The sequence below is a fragment of the Saimiri boliviensis genome, chromosome 14, assembly GCF_048565385.1.
Source record: "Saimiri boliviensis isolate mSaiBol1 chromosome 14, mSaiBol1.pri, whole genome shotgun sequence".
Lineage (NCBI taxonomy): Eukaryota > Metazoa > Chordata > Mammalia > Primates > Cebidae > Saimiri > Saimiri boliviensis.
In genome coordinates, this window is record NC_133462.1 from 77,958,849 (window position 1) to 77,976,987 (window position 18,139).

The 18,139-nt window shown below is 71.0% G+C and overlaps 11 non-coding genes across 11 annotated transcripts; all 11 read left to right on the forward strand.

The window, feature by feature from the left end:
• Window positions 1–739: 739 nt before the first annotated feature.
• On the forward strand, window positions 740–858 carry LOC141581367 (5S ribosomal RNA). The gene has a single exon (XR_012513959.1). It is a non-coding gene; the product is annotated as a 5S ribosomal RNA (ribosomal RNA).
• Window positions 859–2,378: 1,520 nt separating this feature from the next.
• LOC141581323 (5S ribosomal RNA) lies at window positions 2,379–2,498 on the forward strand. Its single transcript, XR_012513917.1, has one exon. It is a non-coding gene; the product is annotated as a 5S ribosomal RNA (ribosomal RNA).
• A 1,472-nt stretch (window positions 2,499–3,970) lies between these two features.
• LOC141581368 (5S ribosomal RNA) lies at window positions 3,971–4,089 on the forward strand. Its single transcript, XR_012513960.1, has one exon. It is a non-coding gene; the product is annotated as a 5S ribosomal RNA (ribosomal RNA).
• Window positions 4,090–5,608: 1,519 nt separating this feature from the next.
• LOC120362084 (5S ribosomal RNA) lies at window positions 5,609–5,728 on the forward strand. Its single transcript, XR_005578086.1, has one exon. It is a non-coding gene; the product is annotated as a 5S ribosomal RNA (ribosomal RNA).
• Window positions 5,729–7,200: 1,472 nt separating this feature from the next.
• LOC141581369 (5S ribosomal RNA) lies at window positions 7,201–7,319 on the forward strand. The gene has a single exon (XR_012513961.1). It is a non-coding gene; the product is annotated as a 5S ribosomal RNA (ribosomal RNA).
• Window positions 7,320–8,838: 1,519 nt separating this feature from the next.
• Window positions 8,839–8,958, forward strand: LOC141581324 (5S ribosomal RNA). The gene has a single exon (XR_012513918.1). It is a non-coding gene; the product is annotated as a 5S ribosomal RNA (ribosomal RNA).
• Window positions 8,959–10,429: 1,471 nt separating this feature from the next.
• LOC141581370 (5S ribosomal RNA) lies at window positions 10,430–10,548 on the forward strand. The gene has a single exon (XR_012513962.1). It is a non-coding gene; the product is annotated as a 5S ribosomal RNA (ribosomal RNA).
• A 1,516-nt stretch (window positions 10,549–12,064) lies between these two features.
• LOC141581325 (5S ribosomal RNA) lies at window positions 12,065–12,184 on the forward strand. Its single transcript, XR_012513919.1, has one exon. It is a non-coding gene; the product is annotated as a 5S ribosomal RNA (ribosomal RNA).
• Window positions 12,185–13,657: 1,473 nt separating this feature from the next.
• LOC141581371 (5S ribosomal RNA) lies at window positions 13,658–13,776 on the forward strand. The gene has a single exon (XR_012513963.1). It is a non-coding gene; the product is annotated as a 5S ribosomal RNA (ribosomal RNA).
• A 1,520-nt stretch (window positions 13,777–15,296) lies between these two features.
• On the forward strand, window positions 15,297–15,416 carry LOC141581326 (5S ribosomal RNA). The gene has a single exon (XR_012513920.1). It is a non-coding gene; the product is annotated as a 5S ribosomal RNA (ribosomal RNA).
• A 1,472-nt stretch (window positions 15,417–16,888) lies between these two features.
• LOC141581372 (5S ribosomal RNA) lies at window positions 16,889–17,007 on the forward strand. The gene has a single exon (XR_012513964.1). It is a non-coding gene; the product is annotated as a 5S ribosomal RNA (ribosomal RNA).
• The last annotated feature ends 1,132 nt before the right edge of the window (window positions 17,008–18,139 follow it).

Below are 18,139 nucleotides of genomic sequence, written 5' to 3' on the forward strand. Positions count from 1 at the left end.
GGCCTGCTCCAAGAGGCCCTGTCCGTCAGAGCAGAGCGCTGGCTCTCCAAGGCTCTATCGCTGTGGCTCTCTAGCTGCCTCACCCCCCCCCCTCCCTTTCTGTTCTGCCCCCTGTAGCTGGCGCCCGTTCTGCGGCTCTGGCTGTCGTCTGTCACTCTCTGTCTTTCTCTCCCTTTCTTTCGGTCTCTCCGCCCGTCTCTCCTCTGCTCTCCTTGGGCGAGTGCGTCAGCCCCTCTGGTCCCGGGGTCAGGCTGCCGGCTCTAGCGCCAGCGCGGGACACAGCGAGGGCTCCGCCCCGCCCCCCGGCCCCTGAGCCGCACCAGGGAGCGTGGTGGGTGCGCTGGGAGAAAAAGAACCCGCGGGGCTGGGCCGCCTCTGGGTTCCTGGGCAGCCGTGGCGGCTCTGAGTGGCAGGGGCACGAGGGGGCCTTGCCGGAGGGGCGGCGGCGGATCCCAAAGTATCCCTCGGCGGCGGCGGCGGCGGCAAGGCGGAGGCCCCGGAGGAAGCCCCGGGACCCCGAGCGCTCGGCGCAGACCCTGTCGTCCCCGCCGGCGACGACGGGAGGCTCCGAGAGGCCGACGGAAGGCGCGGCGCAGCGTGGCGCAGCGCGGCGGCCGGCGGTGCCAGGGCATAGCGTGGAAGAGCGGCCCAGCCGGCCGGCAGGGCTCGCGGTGACGCCTGGAGTCGGGCGGGCGTGGCTGCGGGCCGCCTTTTGGGGCAGCCAAAGGCCACCGCCAGCGTCTACGGCCATACCACCCTGAACGCGCCCGATCTCGTCTGATCTCGGAAGCTAAGCAGGGTCGGGCCTGGTTAGTACTTGGATGGGAGACCGCCTGGGAATACCGGGTGCTGTAGGCTTTTGGCTCTTCCGCTCCCTGCCTTCTTTTGTCCCTCTTTTGTCGCTGGGCTTCCCCAGCGGCCCCCGACTCTGCTCCCCCTCTTTCCGCCCGTCCGCGACCCCGCCGCAGCCTGGGACCTCCGCGGGGGGGGAGGGGGGGGGGCGGCAGGGTGGGAGCGGGTGGATCGGCCATCGCAGCACCCCCCAGGCTGCTGGCAGCGTCTACCGCCTCTTCCGCCGGTGCCGGGAGGGACGGGACCCGACCCCCACCTCCGAATCCGCAGGCAGGCGCCGCTTCCCTGCCCCGTCGGGTGCTTTCTTTCTCCCGGGACGCCCGGGCAGTTCAAGTGACCCACGCGGCGCCGCCCCAAGCCCGGGGCGGCCAGGGGGCAGCGGGTGCCACAGACGCCAGCCGAGACCTCCGCTCCAGAACGCCTGGGTTCCTTCTTCCGTTTGGCCAGCCGCCGGGAAAATCGTCCCCGTGCGCTTGGATTCCCGCGGCCACCCACTTCGTGTAAACTCTAGTCCCGAGCGCACCGGAGAGGTCCAGGCCCCGGGCCCCGTGGGCACGCTGGGCGCCACGCCTCCCGCCAGACCGACGGGTGCGCGCTACATATCTGGGGGCGGGGGTGGGGGTGGGGGCCGGGGTGGCCCACCGCACCAGGAGGACGGGGAGAAGCCAACAGAGGAAGGACCCTACGAGACGCACCCCCCAAAGCAAGCAACCAACCCAGCCGCGGCAAAACACGTCCCAGGGCTCCGTCGGTCCTCCCGGACCCGCGCGGCCCTGCCACTCTGTTCGGGGCCAGCCCAAGCTCCCTGCACCCTACCGGGCCTGCTCCAGGGAGCCGGGTCCACCACGGCAGAGTGCTCCCTCTCCAAGGCTCAAGCGCTCTGGCTCTCTGATTCCCTCAGCGTCTCTCTTTCTTGTCTTCCCCTTCCACCTTGCGCTCTTTCTGGCCCACCCTTGGGTCTGTCTGTGTGTCTCTGTCTCCATCCTCCTGGTCCTCTCCGTCTCTCTCCGTATCGCTGTCTCTCCGCGTGTGTCCGTTTCTACCGTTCCCTCCCTCGCTCGCTGGCTCTCCTTCGAGCTGTCTGTGTCTACGTGCCTGTGCCTGGGCCTGCGTGGGTGCTCGTGCCACTGGGCTCGTGTGTGTGTGTGTGTGGGAGGGGTGGGGTTGTGTTCGTCGTGCTGGCGGTGGCGGTGGCGGTGGCGGCGGCGGCGGTGGTGGTGGCGTTGTTGGAGTCGGCGGGGCCCTCTGGGTGTCCCTCGGCCCCTGTGTTGGGATCAGGAGCCCGGCCGTCGTGACGACGAAGACAAGCGAAATCGGGAGGCGTGGGGAGGCCGCAGGAAAGCGGAGCCCCGCGTCGGGGCAGAGCTGGGGCGGTAGACCCGGAGAGCGGCCGAGCCCGGCAGCGGGCGAGCGGCTCGGGGGGGTCTCCGACCCGAGCCCCGCGGCCAGGCGGTGGCAGTGAGGCCTGGCGTCGGGCGGCCGTGGCTGCGCCGGCCTCGTGGGGCAGCCAGGGGCCCGCTGCTGGCGTCTACGGCCATGCCGCCCTGGACGCGCCCGATCTCGTCAGATCTCGGAAGCAAAGCAGGGTCGGGCCTGGTTAGTACCTGGACGGGAGACCGCCTGGGGAACACCGGGTGCCGTGGGCTTTCGGCTCTTCGCTGCCTGCCCCTGGCCTTTTTGCGGTCGCCGTGCTTCTCAAGCGCCCGGTTTTCCGTCCCGCCTGCGACCCCGCCGCAGCCCGGCACCAGCAGCGGCCGGGCAGCAGCACGCCTCCTCTTCGGCCTGGCCGCCGCCCATCAGGAGCTGGGCTCCAGCCTGGGCACCGAGGGCCGGGACCCGACCCCCCAAGGCGCAGGCCCGGGGTCCCTGCCGTCCAGGGTGTCTTCCCGCTCCCGGGACGCCCGGTGAACGCAATTCACTCACCCGGCGCCGCCGCAACCGTCCGAGACCGGAGCCCGCCCGGGGTAGGTAGAGGCAGAGGCGGGCAGGGCCAGCGGGTCCCACAGACGCAAGCCAAGGCCTCTGCTCCAGACCTCATGGGCTGCTGTGCCGGGGAAAAGGACGGCGCCTTCGCCAGCCACCAGGAAAGCGGTTTCTGTGCGCCCGCATCCCCATCGCCGCCAACTCCGCCTAAGCCCCAGTCTCGAGGGCAGGAGAGAGAGACGCAGGCCTCGGGCCCTGTCTCCCTGCAGATGGCGGGGCCCACCGCAGCCAGTGGACGGCGAGGAGCCAACAGAGGAAGGACCCTAGCAGAGGCGCAGCCAACGCACCCAACCGAGCCAAGAGAAAAAACGCGTGTCAGGGCGCCGTCGGTCCTCCCGCGTGGGCGGCCCTGCCAGCCCGTCCTGAGCCAGCCCAAGCAGCCTCCACCCCACCCCGGCCTGCTCCAAGAGGCCCTGTCCGTCAGAGCAGAGCGCTGGCTCTCCAAGGCTCTATCGCTGTGGCTCTCTAGCTGCCTCACCCCCCCCCCCTCCCTTTCTGTTCTGCCCCCTGTAGCTGGCGCCCGTTCTGCGGCTCTGGCTGTCGTCTGTCACTCTCTGTCTTTCTCTCCCTTTCTTTCGGTCTCTCCGCCCGTCTCTCCTCTGCTCTCCTTGGGCGAGTGCGTCAGCCCCTCTGGTCCCGGGGTCAGGCTGCCGGCTCTAGCGCCAGCGCGGGACACAGCGAGGGCTCCGCCCCGCCCCCCGGCCCCTGAGCCGCACCAGGGAGCGTGGTGGGTGCGCTGGGAGAAAAAGAACCCGCGGGGCTGGGCCGCCTCTGGGTTCCTGGGCAGCCGTGGCGGCTCTGAGTGGCAGGGGCACGAGGGGGCCTTGCCGGAGGGGCGGCGGCGGATCCCAAAGTATCCCTCGGCGGCGGCGGCGGCGGCAAGGCGGAGGCCCCGGAGGAAGCCCCGGGACCCCGAGCGCTCGGCGCAGACCCTGTCGTCCCCGCCGGCGACGACGGGAGGCTCCGAGAGGCCGACGGAAGGCGCGGCGCAGCGTGGCGCAGCGCGGCGGCCGGCGGTGCCAGGGCATAGCGTGGAAGAGCGGCCCAGCCGGCCGGCAGGGCTCGCGGTGACGCCTGGAGTCGGGCGGGCGTGGCTGCGGGCCGCCTTTTGGGGCAGCCAAAGGCCACCGCCAGCGTCTACGGCCATACCACCCTGAACGCGCCCGATCTCGTCTGATCTCGGAAGCTAAGCAGGGTCGGGCCTGGTTAGTACTTGGATGGGAGACCGCCTGGGAATACCGGGTGCTGTAGGCTTTTGGCTCTTCCGCTCCCTGCCTTCTTTTGTCCCTCTTTTGTCGCTGGGCTTCCCCAGCGGCCCCCGACTCTGCTCCCCCTCTTTCCGCCCGTCCGCGACCCCGCCGCAGCCTGGGACCTCCGCGGGGGGGGGGAGGGGGGGCGGCAGGGTGGGAGCGGGTGGATCGGCCATCGCAGCACCCCCCAGGCTGCTGGCAGCGTCTACCGCCTCTTCCGCCGGTGCCGGGAGGGACGGGACCCGACCCCCACCTCCGAATCCGCAGGCAGGCGCCGCTTCCCTGCCCCGTCGGGTGCTTTCTTTCTCCCGGGACGCCCGGGCAGTTCAAGTGACCCACGCGGCGCCGCCCCAAGCCCGGGGCGGCCAGGGGGCAGCGGGTGCCACAGACGCCAGCCGAGACCTCCGCTCCAGAACGCCTGGGTTCCTTCTTCCGTTTGGCCAGCCGCCGGGAAAATCGTCCCCGTGCGCTTGGATTCCCGCGGCCACCCACTTCGTGTAAACTCTAGTCCCGAGCGCACCGGAGAGGTCCAGGCCCCGGGCCCCGTGGGCACGCTGGGCGCCACGCCTCCCGCCAGACCGACGGGTGCGCGCTACATATCTGGGGGCGGGGGTGGGGGTGGGGGCCGGGGTGGCCCACCGCACCAGGAGGACGGGGAGAAGCCAACAGAGGAAGGACCCTACGAGACGCACCCCCCAAAGCAAGCAACCAACCCAGCCGCGGCAAAACACGTCCCAGGGCTCCGTCGGTCCTCCCGGACCCGCGCGGCCCTGCCACTCTGTTCGGGGCCAGCCCAAGCTCCCTGCACCCTACCGGGCCTGCTCCAGGGAGCCGGGTCCACCACGGCAGAGTGCTCCCTCTCCAAGGCTCAAGCGCTCTGGCTCTCTGATTCCCTCAGCGTCTCTCTTTCTTGTCTTCCCCTTCCACCTTGCGCTCTTTCTGGCCCACCCTTGGGTCTGTCTGTGTGTCTCTGTCTCCATCCTCCTGGTCCTCTCCGTCTCTCTCCGTATCGCTGTCTCTCCGCGTGTGTCCGTTTCTACCGTTCCCTCCCTCGCTCGCTGGCTCTCCTTCGAGCTGTCTGTGTCTACGTGCCTGTGCCTGGGCCTGCGTGGGTGCTCGTGCCACTGGGCTCGTGTGTGTGTGTGTGTGGGAGGGGTGGGGTTGTGTTCGTCGTGCTGGCGGTGGCGGTGGCGGTGGCGGCGGCGGCGGTGGTGGTGGCGTTGTTGGAGTCGGCGGGGCCCTCTGGGTGTCCCTCGGCCCCTGTGTTGGGATCAGGAGCCCGGCCGTCGTGACGACGAAGACAAGCGAAATCGGGAGGCGTGGGGAGGCCGCAGGAAAGCGGAGCCCCGCGTCGGGGCAGAGCTGGGGCGGTAGACCCGGAGAGCGGCCGAGCCCGGCAGCGGGCGAGCGGCTCGGGGGGGTCTCCGACCCGAGCCCCGCGGCCAGGCGGTGGCAGTGAGGCCTGGCGTCGGGCGGCCGTGGCTGCGCCGGCCTCGTGGGGCAGCCAGGGGCCCGCTGCTGGCGTCTACGGCCATGCCGCCCTGGACGCGCCCGATCTCGTCAGATCTCGGAAGCAAAGCAGGGTCGGGCCTGGTTAGTACCTGGACGGGAGACCGCCTGGGGAACACCGGGTGCCGTGGGCTTTCGGCTCTTCGCTGCCTGCCCCTGGCCTTTTTGCGGTCGCCGTGCTTCTCAAGCGCCCGGTTTTCCGTCCCGCCTGCGACCCCGCCGCAGCCCGGCACCAGCAGCGGCCGGGCAGCAGCACGCCTCCTCTTCGGCCTGGCCGCCGCCCATCAGGAGCTGGGCTCCAGCCTGGGCACCGAGGGCCGGGACCCGACCCCCCAAGGCGCAGGCCCGGGGTCCCTGCCGTCCAGGGTGTCTTCCCGCTCCCGGGACGCCCGGTGAACGCAATTCACTCACCCGGCGCCGCCGCAACCGTCCGAGACCGGAGCCCGCCCGGGGTAGGTAGAGGCAGAGGCGGGCAGGGCCAGCGGGTCCCACAGACGCAAGCCAAGGCCTCTGCTCCAGACCTCATGGGCTGCTGTGCCGGGGAAAAGGACGGCGCCTTCGCCAGCCACCAGGAAAGCGGTTTCTGTGCGCCCGCATCCCCATCGCCGCCAACTCCGCCTAAGCCCCAGTCTCGAGGGCAGGAGAGAGAGACGCAGGCCTCGGGCCCTGTCTCCCTGCAGATGGCGGGGCCCACCGCAGCCAGTGGACGGCGAGGAGCCAACAGAGGAAGGACCCTAGCAGAGGCGCAGCCAACGCACCCAACCGAGCCAAGAGAAAAAACGCGTGTCAGGGCGCCGTCGGTCCTCCCGCGTGGGCGGCCCTGCCAGCCCGTCCTGAGCCAGCCCAAGCAGCCTCCACCCCACCCCGGCCTGCTCCAAGAGGCCCTGTCCGTCAGAGCAGAGCGCTGGCTCTCCAAGGCTCTATCGCTGTGGCTCTCTAGCTGCCTCACCCCCCCCCCCTCCCTTTCTGTTCTGCCCCCTGTAGCTGGCGCCCGTTCTGCGGCTCTGGCTGTCGTCTGTCACTCTCTGTCTTTCTCTCCCTTTCTTTCGGTCTCTCCGCCCGTCTCTCCTCTGCTCTCCTTGGGCGAGTGCGTCAGCCCCTCTGGTCCCGGGGTCAGGCTGCCGGCTCTAGCGCCAGCGCGGGACACAGCGAGGGCTCCGCCCCGCCCCCCGGCCCCTGAGCCGCACCAGGGAGCGTGGTGGGTGCGCTGGGAGAAAAAGAACCCGCGGGGCTGGGCCGCCTCTGGGTTCCTGGGCAGCCGTGGCGGCTCTGAGTGGCAGGGGCACGAGGGGGCCTTGCCGGAGGGGCGGCGGCGGATCCCAAAGTATCCCTCGGCGGCGGCGGCGGCGGCAAGGCGGAGGCCCCGGAGGAAGCCCCGGGACCCCGAGCGCTCGGCGCAGACCCTGTCGTCCCCGCCGGCGACGACGGGAGGCTCCGAGAGGCCGACGGAAGGCGCGGCGCAGCGTGGCGCAGCGCGGCGGCCGGCGGTGCCAGGGCATAGCGTGGAAGAGCGGCCCAGCCGGCCGGCAGGGCTCGCGGTGACGCCTGGAGTCGGGCGGGCGTGGCTGCGGGCCGCCTTTTGGGGCAGCCAAAGGCCACCGCCAGCGTCTACGGCCATACCACCCTGAACGCGCCCGATCTCGTCTGATCTCGGAAGCTAAGCAGGGTCGGGCCTGGTTAGTACTTGGATGGGAGACCGCCTGGGAATACCGGGTGCTGTAGGCTTTTGGCTCTTCCGCTCCCTGCCTTCTTTTGTCCCTCTTTTGTCGCTGGGCTTCCCCAGCGGCCCCCGACTCTGCTCCCCCTCTTTCCGCCCGTCCGCGACCCCGCCGCAGCCTGGGACCTCCGCGGGGGGGGGGAGGGGGGGCGGCAGGGTGGGAGCGGGTGGATCGGCCATCGCAGCACCCCCCAGGCTGCTGGCAGCGTCTACCGCCTCTTCCGCCGGTGCCGGGAGGGACGGGACCCGACCCCCACCTCCGAATCCGCAGGCAGGCGCCGCTTCCCTGCCCCGTCGGGTGCTTTCTTTCTCCCGGGACGCCCGGGCAGTTCAAGTGACCCACGCGGCGCCGCCCCAAGCCCGGGGCGGCCAGGGGGCAGCGGGTGCCACAGACGCCAGCCGAGACCTCCGCTCCAGAACGCCTGGGTTCCTTCTTCCGTTTGGCCAGCCGCCGGGAAAATCGTCCCCGTGCGCTTGGATTCCCGCGGCCACCCACTTCGTGTAAACTCTAGTCCCGAGCGCACCGGAGAGGTCCAGGCCCCGGGCCCCGTGGGCACGCTGGGCGCCACGCCTCCCGCCAGACCGACGGGTGCGCGCTACATATCTGGGGGCGGGGGTGGGGGTGGGGGCCGGGGTGGCCCACCGCACCAGGAGGACGGGGAGAAGCCAACAGAGGAAGGACCCTACGAGACGCACCCCCCAAAGCAAGCAACCAACCCAGCCGCGGCAAAACACGTCCCAGGGCTCCGTCGGTCCTCCCGGACCCGCGCGGCCCTGCCACTCTGTTCGGGGCCAGCCCAAGCTCCCTGCACCCTACCGGGCCTGCTCCAGGGAGCCGGGTCCACCACGGCAGAGTGCTCCCTCTCCAAGGCTCAAGCGCTCTGGCTCTCTGATTCCCTCAGCGTCTCTCTTTCTTGTCTTCCCCTTCCACCTTGCGCTCTTTCTGGCCCACCCTTGGGTCTGTCTGTGTGTCTCTGTCTCCATCCTCCTGGTCCTCTCCGTCTCTCTCCGTATCGCTGTCTCTCCGCGTGTGTCCGTTTCTACCGTTCCCTCCCTCGCTCGCTGGCTCTCCTTCGAGCTGTCTGTGTCTACGTGCCTGTGCCTGGGCCTGCGTGGGTGCTCGTGCCACTGGGCTCGTGTGTGTGTGTGTGTGGGAGGGGTGGGGTTGTGTTCGTCGTGCTGGCGGTGGCGGTGGCGGTGGCGGCGGCGGCGGTGGTGGTGGCGTTGTTGGAGTCGGCGGGGCCCTCTGGGTGTCCCTCGGCCCCTGTGTTGGGATCAGGAGCCCGGCCGTCGTGACGACGAAGACAAGCGAAATCGGGAGGCGTGGGGAGGCCGCAGGAAAGCGGAGCCCCGCGTCGGGGCAGAGCTGGGGCGGTAGACCCGGAGAGCGGCCGAGCCCGGCAGCGGGCGAGCGGCTCGGGGGGGTCTCCGACCCGAGCCCCGCGGCCAGGCGGTGGCAGTGAGGCCTGGCGTCGGGCGGCCGTGGCTGCGCCGGCCTCGTGGGGCAGCCAGGGGCCCGCTGCTGGCGTCTACGGCCATGCCGCCCTGGACGCGCCCGATCTCGTCAGATCTCGGAAGCAAAGCAGGGTCGGGCCTGGTTAGTACCTGGACGGGAGACCGCCTGGGGAACACCGGGTGCCGTGGGCTTTCGGCTCTTCGCTGCCTGCCCCTGGCCTTTTTGCGGTCGCCGTGCTTCTCAAGCGCCCGGTTTTCCGTCCCGCCTGCGACCCCGCCGCAGCCCGGCACCAGCAGCGGCCGGGCAGCAGCACGCCTCCTCTTCGGCCTGGCCGCCGCCCATCAGGAGCTGGGCTCCAGCCTGGGCACCGAGGGCCGGGACCCGACCCCCCAAGGCGCAGGCCCGGGGTCCCTGCCGTCCAGGGTGTCTTCCCGCTCCCGGGACGCCCGGTGAACGCAATTCACTCACCCGGCGCCGCCGCAACCGTCCGAGACCGGAGCCCGCCCGGGGTAGGTAGAGGCAGAGGCGGGCAGGGCCAGCGGGTCCCACAGACGCAAGCCAAGGCCTCTGCTCCAGACCTCATGGGCTGCTGTGCCGGGGAAAAGGACGGCGCCTTCGCCAGCCACCAGGAAAGCGGTTTCTGTGCGCCCGCATCCCCATCGCCGCCAACTCCGCCTAAGCCCCAGTCTCGAGGGCAGGAGAGAGAGACGCAGGCCTCGGGCCCTGTCTCCCTGCAGATGGCGGGGCCCACCGCAGCCAGTGGACGGCGAGGAGCCAACAGAGGAAGGACCCTAGCAGAGGCGCAGCCAACGCACCCAACCGAGCCAAGAGAAAAAACGCGTGTCAGGGCGCCGTCGGTCCTCCCGCGTGGGCGGCCCTGCCAGCCCGTCCTGAGCCAGCCCAAGCAGCCTCCACCCCACCCCGGCCTGCTCCAAGAGGCCCTGTCCGTCAGAGCAGAGCGCTGGCTCTCCAAGGCTCTATCGCTGTGGCTCTCTAGCTGCCTCACCCCCCCCCCTCCCTTTCTGTTCTGCCCCCTGTAGCTGGCGCCCGTTCTGCGGCTCTGGCTGTCGTCTGTCACTCTCTGTCTTTCTCTCCCTTTCTTTCGGTCTCTCCGCCCGTCTCTCCTCTGCTCTCCTTGGGCGAGTGCGTCAGCCCCTCTGGTCCCGGGGTCAGGCTGCCGGCTCTAGCGCCAGCGCGGGACACAGCGAGGGCTCCGCCCCGCCCCCCGGCCCCTGAGCCGCACCAGGGAGCGTGGTGGGTGCGCTGGGAGAAAAAGAACCCGCGGGGCTGGGCCGCCTCTGGGTTCCTGGGCAGCCGTGGCGGCTCTGAGTGGCAGGGGCACGAGGGGGCCTTGCCGGAGGGGCGGCGGCGGATCCCAAAGTATCCCTCGGCGGCGGCGGCGGCGGCAAGGCGGAGGCCCCGGAGGAAGCCCCGGGACCCCGAGCGCTCGGCGCAGACCCTGTCGTCCCCGCCGGCGACGACGGGAGGCTCCGAGAGGCCGACGGAAGGCGCGGCGCAGCGTGGCGCAGCGCGGCGGCCGGCGGTGCCAGGGCATAGCGTGGAAGAGCGGCCCAGCCGGCCGGCAGGGCTCGCGGTGACGCCTGGAGTCGGGCGGGCGTGGCTGCGGGCCGCCTTTTGGGGCAGCCAAAGGCCACCGCCAGCGTCTACGGCCATACCACCCTGAACGCGCCCGATCTCGTCTGATCTCGGAAGCTAAGCAGGGTCGGGCCTGGTTAGTACTTGGATGGGAGACCGCCTGGGAATACCGGGTGCTGTAGGCTTTTGGCTCTTCCGCTCCCTGCCTTCTTTTGTCCCTCTTTTGTCGCTGGGCTTCCCCAGCGGCCCCCGACTCTGCTCCCCCTCTTTCCGCCCGTCCGCGACCCCGCCGCAGCCTGGGACCTCCGCGGGGGGGGGGGGGGGCGGCAGGGTGGGAGCGGGTGGATCGGCCATCGCAGCACCCCCCAGGCTGCTGGCAGCGTCTACCGCCTCTTCCGCCGGTGCCGGGAGGGACGGGACCCGACCCCCACCTCCGAATCCGCAGGCAGGCGCCGCTTCCCTGCCCCGTCGGGTGCTTTCTTTCTCCCGGGACGCCCGGGCAGTTCAAGTGACCCACGCGGCGCCGCCCCAAGCCCGGGGCGGCCAGGGGGCAGCGGGTGCCACAGACGCCAGCCGAGACCTCCGCTCCAGAACGCCTGGGTTCCTTCTTCCGTTTGGCCAGCCGCCGGGAAAATCGTCCCCGTGCGCTTGGATTCCCGCGGCCACCCACTTCGTGTAAACTCTAGTCCCGAGCGCACCGGAGAGGTCCAGGCCCCGGGCCCCGTGGGCACGCTGGGCGCCACGCCTCCCGCCAGACCGACGGGTGCGCGCTACATATCTGGGGGCGGGGGTGGGGGTGGGGGCCGGGGTGGCCCACCGCACCAGGAGGACGGGGAGAAGCCAACAGAGGAAGGACCCTACGAGACGCACCCCCCAAAGCAAGCAACCAACCCAGCCGCGGCAAAACACGTCCCAGGGCTCCGTCGGTCCTCCCGGACCCGCGCGGCCCTGCCACTCTGTTCGGGGCCAGCCCAAGCTCCCTGCACCCTACCGGGCCTGCTCCAGGGAGCCGGGTCCACCACGGCAGAGTGCTCCCTCTCCAAGGCTCAAGCGCTCTGGCTCTCTGATTCCCTCAGCGTCTCTCTTTCTTGTCTTCCCCTTCCACCTTGCGCTCTTTCTGGCCCACCCTTGGGTCTGTCTGTGTGTCTCTGTCTCCATCCTCCTGGTCCTCTCCGTCTCTCTCCGTATCGCTGTCTCTCCGCGTGTGTCCGTTTCTACCGTTCCCTCCCTCGCTCGCTGGCTCTCCTTCGAGCTGTCTGTGTCTACGTGCCTGTGCCTGGGCCTGCGTGGGTGCTCGTGCCAGTGGGCTCGTGTGTGTGTGTGTGTGGGAGGGGTGGGGTTGTGTTCGTCGTGGTGGCGGTGGCGGTGGCGGTGGCGGCGGCGGCGGTGGTGGTGGCGTTGTTGGAGTCGGCGGGGCCCTCTGGGTGTCCCTCGGCCCCTGTGTTGGGATCAGGAGCCCGGCCGTCGTGACGACGAAGACAAGCGAAATCGGGAGGCGTGGGGAGGCCGCAGGAAAGCGGAGCCCCGCGTCGGGGCAGAGCTGGGGCGGTAGACCCGGAGAGCGGCCGAGCCCGGCAGCGGGCGAGCGGCTCGGGGGGGTCTCCGACCCGAGCCCCGCGGCCAGGCGGTGGCAGTGAGGCCTGGCGTCGGGCGGCCGTGGCTGCGCCGGCCTCGTGGGGCAGCCAGGGGCCCGCTGCTGGCGTCTACGGCCATGCCGCCCTGGACGCGCCCGATCTCGTCAGATCTCGGAAGCAAAGCAGGGTCGGGCCTGGTTAGTACCTGGACGGGAGACCGCCTGGGGAACACCGGGTGCCGTGGGCTTTCGGCTCTTCGCTGCCTGCCCCTGGCCTTTTTGCGGTCGCCGTGCTTCTCAAGCGCCCGGTTTTCCGTCCCGCCTGCGACCCCGCCGCAGCCCGGCACCAGCAGCGGCCGGGCAGCAGCACGCCTCCTCTTCGGCCTGGCCGCCGCCCATCAGGAGCTGGGCTCCAGCCTGGGCACCGAGGGCCGGGACCCGACCCCCCAAGGCGCAGGCCCGGGGTCCCTGCCGTCCAGGGTGTCTTCCCGCTCCCGGGACGCCCGGTGAACGCAATTCACTCACCCGGCGCCGCCGCAACCGTCCGAGACCGGAGCCCGCCCGGGGTAGGTAGAGGCAGAGGCGGGCAGGGCCAGCGGGTCCCACAGACGCAAGCCAAGGCCTCTGCTCCAGACCTCATGGGCTGCTGTGCCGGGGAAAAGGACGGCGCCTTCGCCAGCCACCAGGAAAGCGGTTTCTGTGCGCCCGCATCCCCATCGCCGCCAACTCCGCCTAAGCCCCAGTCTCGAGGGCAGGAGAGAGAGACGCAGGCCTCGGGCCCTGTCTCCCTGCAGATGGCGGGGCCCACCGCAGCCAGTGGACGGCGAGGAGCCAACAGAGGAAGGACCCTAGCAGAGGCGCAGCCAACGCACCCAACCGAGCCAAGAGAAAAAACGCGTGTCAGGGCGCCGTCGGTCCTCCCGCGTGGGCGGCCCTGCCAGCCCGTCCTGAGCCAGCCCAAGCAGCCTCCACCCCACCCCGGCCTGCTCCAAGAGGCCCTGTCCGTCAGAGCAGAGCGCTGGCTCTCCAAGGCTCTATCGCTGTGGCTCTCTAGCTGCCTCACCCCCCCCCCCCTCCCTTTCTGTTCTGCCCCCTGTAGCTGGCGCCCGTTCTGCGGCTCTGGCTGTCGTCTGTCACTCTCTGTCTTTCTCTCCCTTTCTTTCGGTCTCTCCGCCCGTCTCTCCTCTGCTCTCCTTGGGCGAGTGCGTCAGCCCCTCTGGTCCCGGGGTCAGGCTGCCGGCTCTAGCGCCAGCGCGGGACACAGCGAGGGCTCCGCCCCGCCCCCCGGCCCCTGAGCCGCACCAGGGAGCGTGGTGGGTGCGCTGGGAGAAAAAGAACCCGCGGGGCTGGGCCGCCTCTGGGTTCCTGGGCAGCCGTGGCGGCTCTGAGTGGCAGGGGCACGAGGGGGCCTTGCCGGAGGGGCGGCGGCGGATCCCAAAGTATCCCTCGGCGGCGGCGGCGGCGGCAAGGCGGAGGCCCCGGAGGAAGCCCCGGGACCCCGAGCGCTCGGCGCAGACCCTGTCGTCCCCGCCGGCGACGACGGGAGGCTCCGAGAGGCCGACGGAAGGCGCGGCGCAGCGTGGCGCAGCGCGGCGGCCGGCGGTGCCAGGGCATAGCGTGGAAGAGCGGCCCAGCCGGCCGGCAGGGCTCGCGGTGACGCCTGGAGTCGGGCGGGCGTGGCTGCGGGCCGCCTTTTGGGGCAGCCAAAGGCCACCGCCAGCGTCTACGGCCATACCACCCTGAACGCGCCCGATCTCGTCTGATCTCGGAAGCTAAGCAGGGTCGGGCCTGGTTAGTACTTGGATGGGAGACCGCCTGGGAATACCGGGTGCTGTAGGCTTTTGGCTCTTCCGCTCCCTGCCTTCTTTTGTCCCTCTTTTGTCGCTGGGCTTCCCCAGCGGCCCCCGACTCTGCTCCCCCTCTTTCCGCCCGTCCGCGACCCCGCCGCAGCCTGGGACCTCCGCGGGGGGGGAGGGGGGGGGGCGGCAGGGTGGGAGCGGGTGGATCGGCCATCGCAGCACCCCCCAGGCTGCTGGCAGCGTCTACCGCCTCTTCCGCCGGTGCCGGGAGGGACGGGACCCGACCCCCACCTCCGAATCCGCAGGCAGGCGCCGCTTCCCTGCCCCGTCGGGTGCTTTCTTTCTCCCGGGACGCCCGGGCAGTTCAAGTGACCCACGCGGCGCCGCCCCAAGCCCGGGGCGGCCAGGGGGCAGCGGGTGCCACAGACGCCAGCCGAGACCTCCGCTCCAGAACGCCTGGGTTCCTTCTTCCGTTTGGCCAGCCGCCGGGAAAATCGTCCCCGTGCGCTTGGATTCCCGCGGCCACCCACTTCGTGTAAACTCTAGTCCCGAGCGCACCGGAGAGGTCCAGGCCCCGGGCCCCGTGGGCACGCTGGGCGCCACGCCTCCCGCCAGACGGACGGGTGCGCGCTACATATCTGGGGGCGGGGGTGGGGGTGGGGGCCGGGGTGGCCCACCGCACCAGGAGGACGGGGAGAAGCCAACAGAGGAAGGACCCTACGAGACGCACCCCCCAAAGCAAGCAACCAACCCAGCCGCGGCAAAACACGTCCCAGGGCTCCGTCGGTCCTCCCGGACCCGCGCGGCCCTGCCACTCTGTTCGGGGCCAGCCCAAGCTCCCTGCACCCTACCGGGCCTGCTCCAGGGAGCCGGGTCCACCACGGCAGAGTGCTCCCTCTCCAAGGCTCAAGCGCTCTGGCTCTCTGATTCCCTCAGCGTCTCTCTTTCTTGTCTTCCCCTTCCACCTTGCGCTCTTTCTGGCCCACCCTTGGGTCTGTCTGTGTGTCTCTGTCTCCATCCTCCTGGTCCTCTCCGTCTCTCTCCGTATCGCTGTCTCTCCGCGTGTGTCCGTTTCTACCGTTCCCTCCCTCGCTCGCTGGCTCTCCTTCGAGCTGTCTGTGTCTACGTGCCTGTGCCTGGGCCTGCGTGGGTGCTCGTGCCACTGGGCTCGTGTGTGTGTGTGTGTGGGAGGGGTGGGGTTGTGTTCGTCGTGCTGGCGGTGGCGGTGGCGGTGGCGGCGGCGGCGGTGGTGGTGGCGTTGTTGGAGTCGGCGGGGCCCTCTGGGTGTCCCTCGGCCCCTGTGTTGGGATCAGGAGCCCGGCCGTCGTGACGACGAAGACAAGCGAAATCGGGAGGCGTGGGGAGGCCGCAGGAAAGCGGAGCCCCGCGTCGGGGCAGAGCTGGGGCGGTAGACCCGGAGAGCGGCCGAGCCCGGCAGCGGGCGAGCGGCTCGGGGGGGTCTCCGACCCGAGCCCCGCGGCCAGGCGGTGGCAGTGAGGCCTGGCGTCGGGCGGCCGTGGCTGCGCCGGCCTCGTGGGGCAGCCAGGGGCCCGCTGCTGGCGTCTACGGCCATGCCGCCCTGGACGCGCCCGATCTCGTCAGATCTCGGAAGCAAAGCAGGGTCGGGCCTGGTTAGTACCTGGACGGGAGACCGCCTGGGGAACACCGGGTGCCGTGGGCTTTCGGCTCTTCGCTGCCTGCCCCTGGCCTTTTTGCGGTCGCCGTGCTTCTCAAGCGCCCGGTTTTCCGTCCCGCCTGCGACCCCGCCGCAGCCCGGCACCAGCAGCGGCCGGGCAGCAGCACGCCTCCTCTTCGGCCTGGCCGCCGCCCATCAGGAGCTGGGCTCCAGCCTGGGCACCGAGGGCCGGGACCCGACCCCCCAAGGCGCAGGCCCGGGGTCCCTGCCGTCCAGGGTGTCTTCCCGCTCCCGGGACGCCCGGTGAACGCAATTCACTCACCCGGCGCCGCCGCAACCGTCCGAGACCGGAGCCCGCCCGGGGTAGGTAGAGGCAGAGGCGGGCAGGGCCAGCGGGTCCCACAGACGCAAGCCAAGGCCTCTGCTCCAGACCTCATGGGCTGCTGTGCCGGGGAAAAGGACGGCGCCTTCGCCAGCCACCAGGAAAGCGGTTTCTGTGCGCCCGCATCCCCATCGCCGCCAACTCCGCCTAAGCCCCAGTCTCGAGGGCAGGAGAGAGAGACGCAGGCCTCGGGCCCTGTCTCCCTGCAGATGGCGGGGCCCACCGCAGCCAGTGGACGGCGAGGAGCCAACAGAGGAAGGACCCTAGCAGAGGCGCAGCCAACGCACCCAACCGAGCCAAGAGAAAAAACGCGTGTCAGGGCGCCGTCGGTCCTCCCGCGTGGGCGGCCCTGCCAGCCCGTCCTGAGCCAGCCCAAGCAGCCTCCACCCCACCCCGGCCTGCTCCAAGAGGCCCTGTCCGTCAGAGCAGAGCGCTGGCTCTCCAAGGCTCTATCGCTGTGGCTCTCTAGCTGCCTCACCCCCCCCCCCTCCCTTTCTGTTCTGCCCCCTGTAGCTGGCGCCCGTTCTGCGGCTCTGGCTGTCGTCTGTCACTCTCTGTCTTTCTCTCCCTTTCTTTCGGTCTCTCCGCCCGTCTCTCCTCTGCTCTCCTTGGGCGAGTGCGTCAGCCCCTCTGGTCCCGGGGTCAGGCTGCCGGCTCTAGCGCCAGCGCGGGACACAGCGAGGGCTCCGCCCCGCCCCCCGGCCCCTGAGCCGCACCAGGGAGCGTGGTGGGTGCGCTGGGAGAAAAAGAACCCGCGGGGCTGGGCCGCCTCTGGGTTCCTGGGCAGCCGTGGCGGCTCTGAGTGGCAGGGGCACGAGGGGGCCTTGCCGGAGGGGCGGCGGCGGATCCCAAAGTATCCCTCGGCGGCGGCGGCGGCGGCAAGGCGGAGGCCCCGGAGGAAGCCCCGGGACCCCGAGCGCTCGGCGCAGACCCTGTCGTCCCCGCCGGCGACGACGGGAGGCTCCGAGAGGCCGACGGAAGGCGCGGCGCAGCGTGGCGCAGCGCGGCGGCCGGCGGTGCCAGGGCATAGCGTGGAAGAGCGGCCCAGCCGGCCGGCAGGGCTCGCGGTGACGCCTGGAGTCGGGCGGGCGTGGCTGCGGGCCGCCTTTTGGGGCAGCCAAAGGCCACCGCCAGCGTCTACGGCCATACCACCCTGAACGCGCCCGATCTCGTCTGATCTCGGAAGCTAAGCAGGGTCGGGCCTGGTTAGTACTTGGATGGGAGACCGCCTGGGAATACCGGGTGCTGTAGGCTTTTGGCTCTTCCGCTCCCTGCCTTCTTTTGTCCCTCTTTTGTCGCTGGGCTTCCCCAGCGGCCCCCGACTCTGCTCCCCCTCTTTCCGCCCGTCCGCGACCCCGCCGCAGCCTGGGACCTCCGCGGGGGGGGGGGGGGGCGGCAGGGTGGGAGCGGGTGGATCGGCCATCGCAGCACCCCCCAGGCTGCTGACAGCGTCTACCGCCTCTTCCGCCGGTGCCGGGAGGGACGGGACCCGACCCCCACCTCCGAATCCGCAGGCAGGCGCCGCTTCCCTGCCCCGTCGGGTGCTTTCTTTCTCCCGGGACGCCCGGGCAGTTCAAGTGACCCACGCGGCGCCGCCCCAAGCCCGGGGCGGCCAGGGGGCAGCGGGTGCCACAGACGCCAGCCGAGACCTCCGCTCCAGAACGCCTGGGTTCCTTCTTCCGTTTGGCCAGCCGCCGGGAAAATCGTCCCCGTGCGCTTGGATTCCCGCGGCCACCCACTTCGTGTAAACTCTAGTCCCGAGCGCACCGGAGAGGTCCAGGCCCCGGGCCCCGTGGGCACGCTGGGCGCCACGCCTCCCGCCAGACCGACGGGTGCGCGCTACATATCTGGGGGCGGGGGTGGGGGTGGGGGCCGGGGTGGCCCACCGCACCAGGAGGACGGGGAGAAGCCAACAGAGGAAGGACCCTACGAGACGCACCCCCCAAAGCAAGCAACCAACCCAGCCGCGGCAAAACACGTCCCAGGGCTCCGTCGGTCCTCCCGGACCCGCGCGGCCCTGCCACTCTGTTCGGGGCCAGCCCAAGCTCCCTGCACCCTACCGGGCCTGCTCCAGGGAGCCGGGTCCACCACGGCAGAGTGCTCCCTCTCCAAGGCTCAAGCGCTCTGGCTCTCTGATTCCCTCAGCGTCTCTCTTTCTTGTCTTCCCCTTCCACCTTGCGCTCTTTCTGGCCCACCCTTGGGTCTGTCTGTGTGTCTCTGTCTCCATCCTCCTGGTCCTCTCCGTCTCTCTCCGTATCGCTGTCTCTCCGCGTGTGTCCGTTTCTACCGTTCCCTCCCTCGCTCGCTGGCTCTCCTTCGAGCTGTCTGTGTCTACGTGCCTGTGCCTGGGCCTGCGTGGGTGCTCGTGCCACTGGGCTCGTGTGTG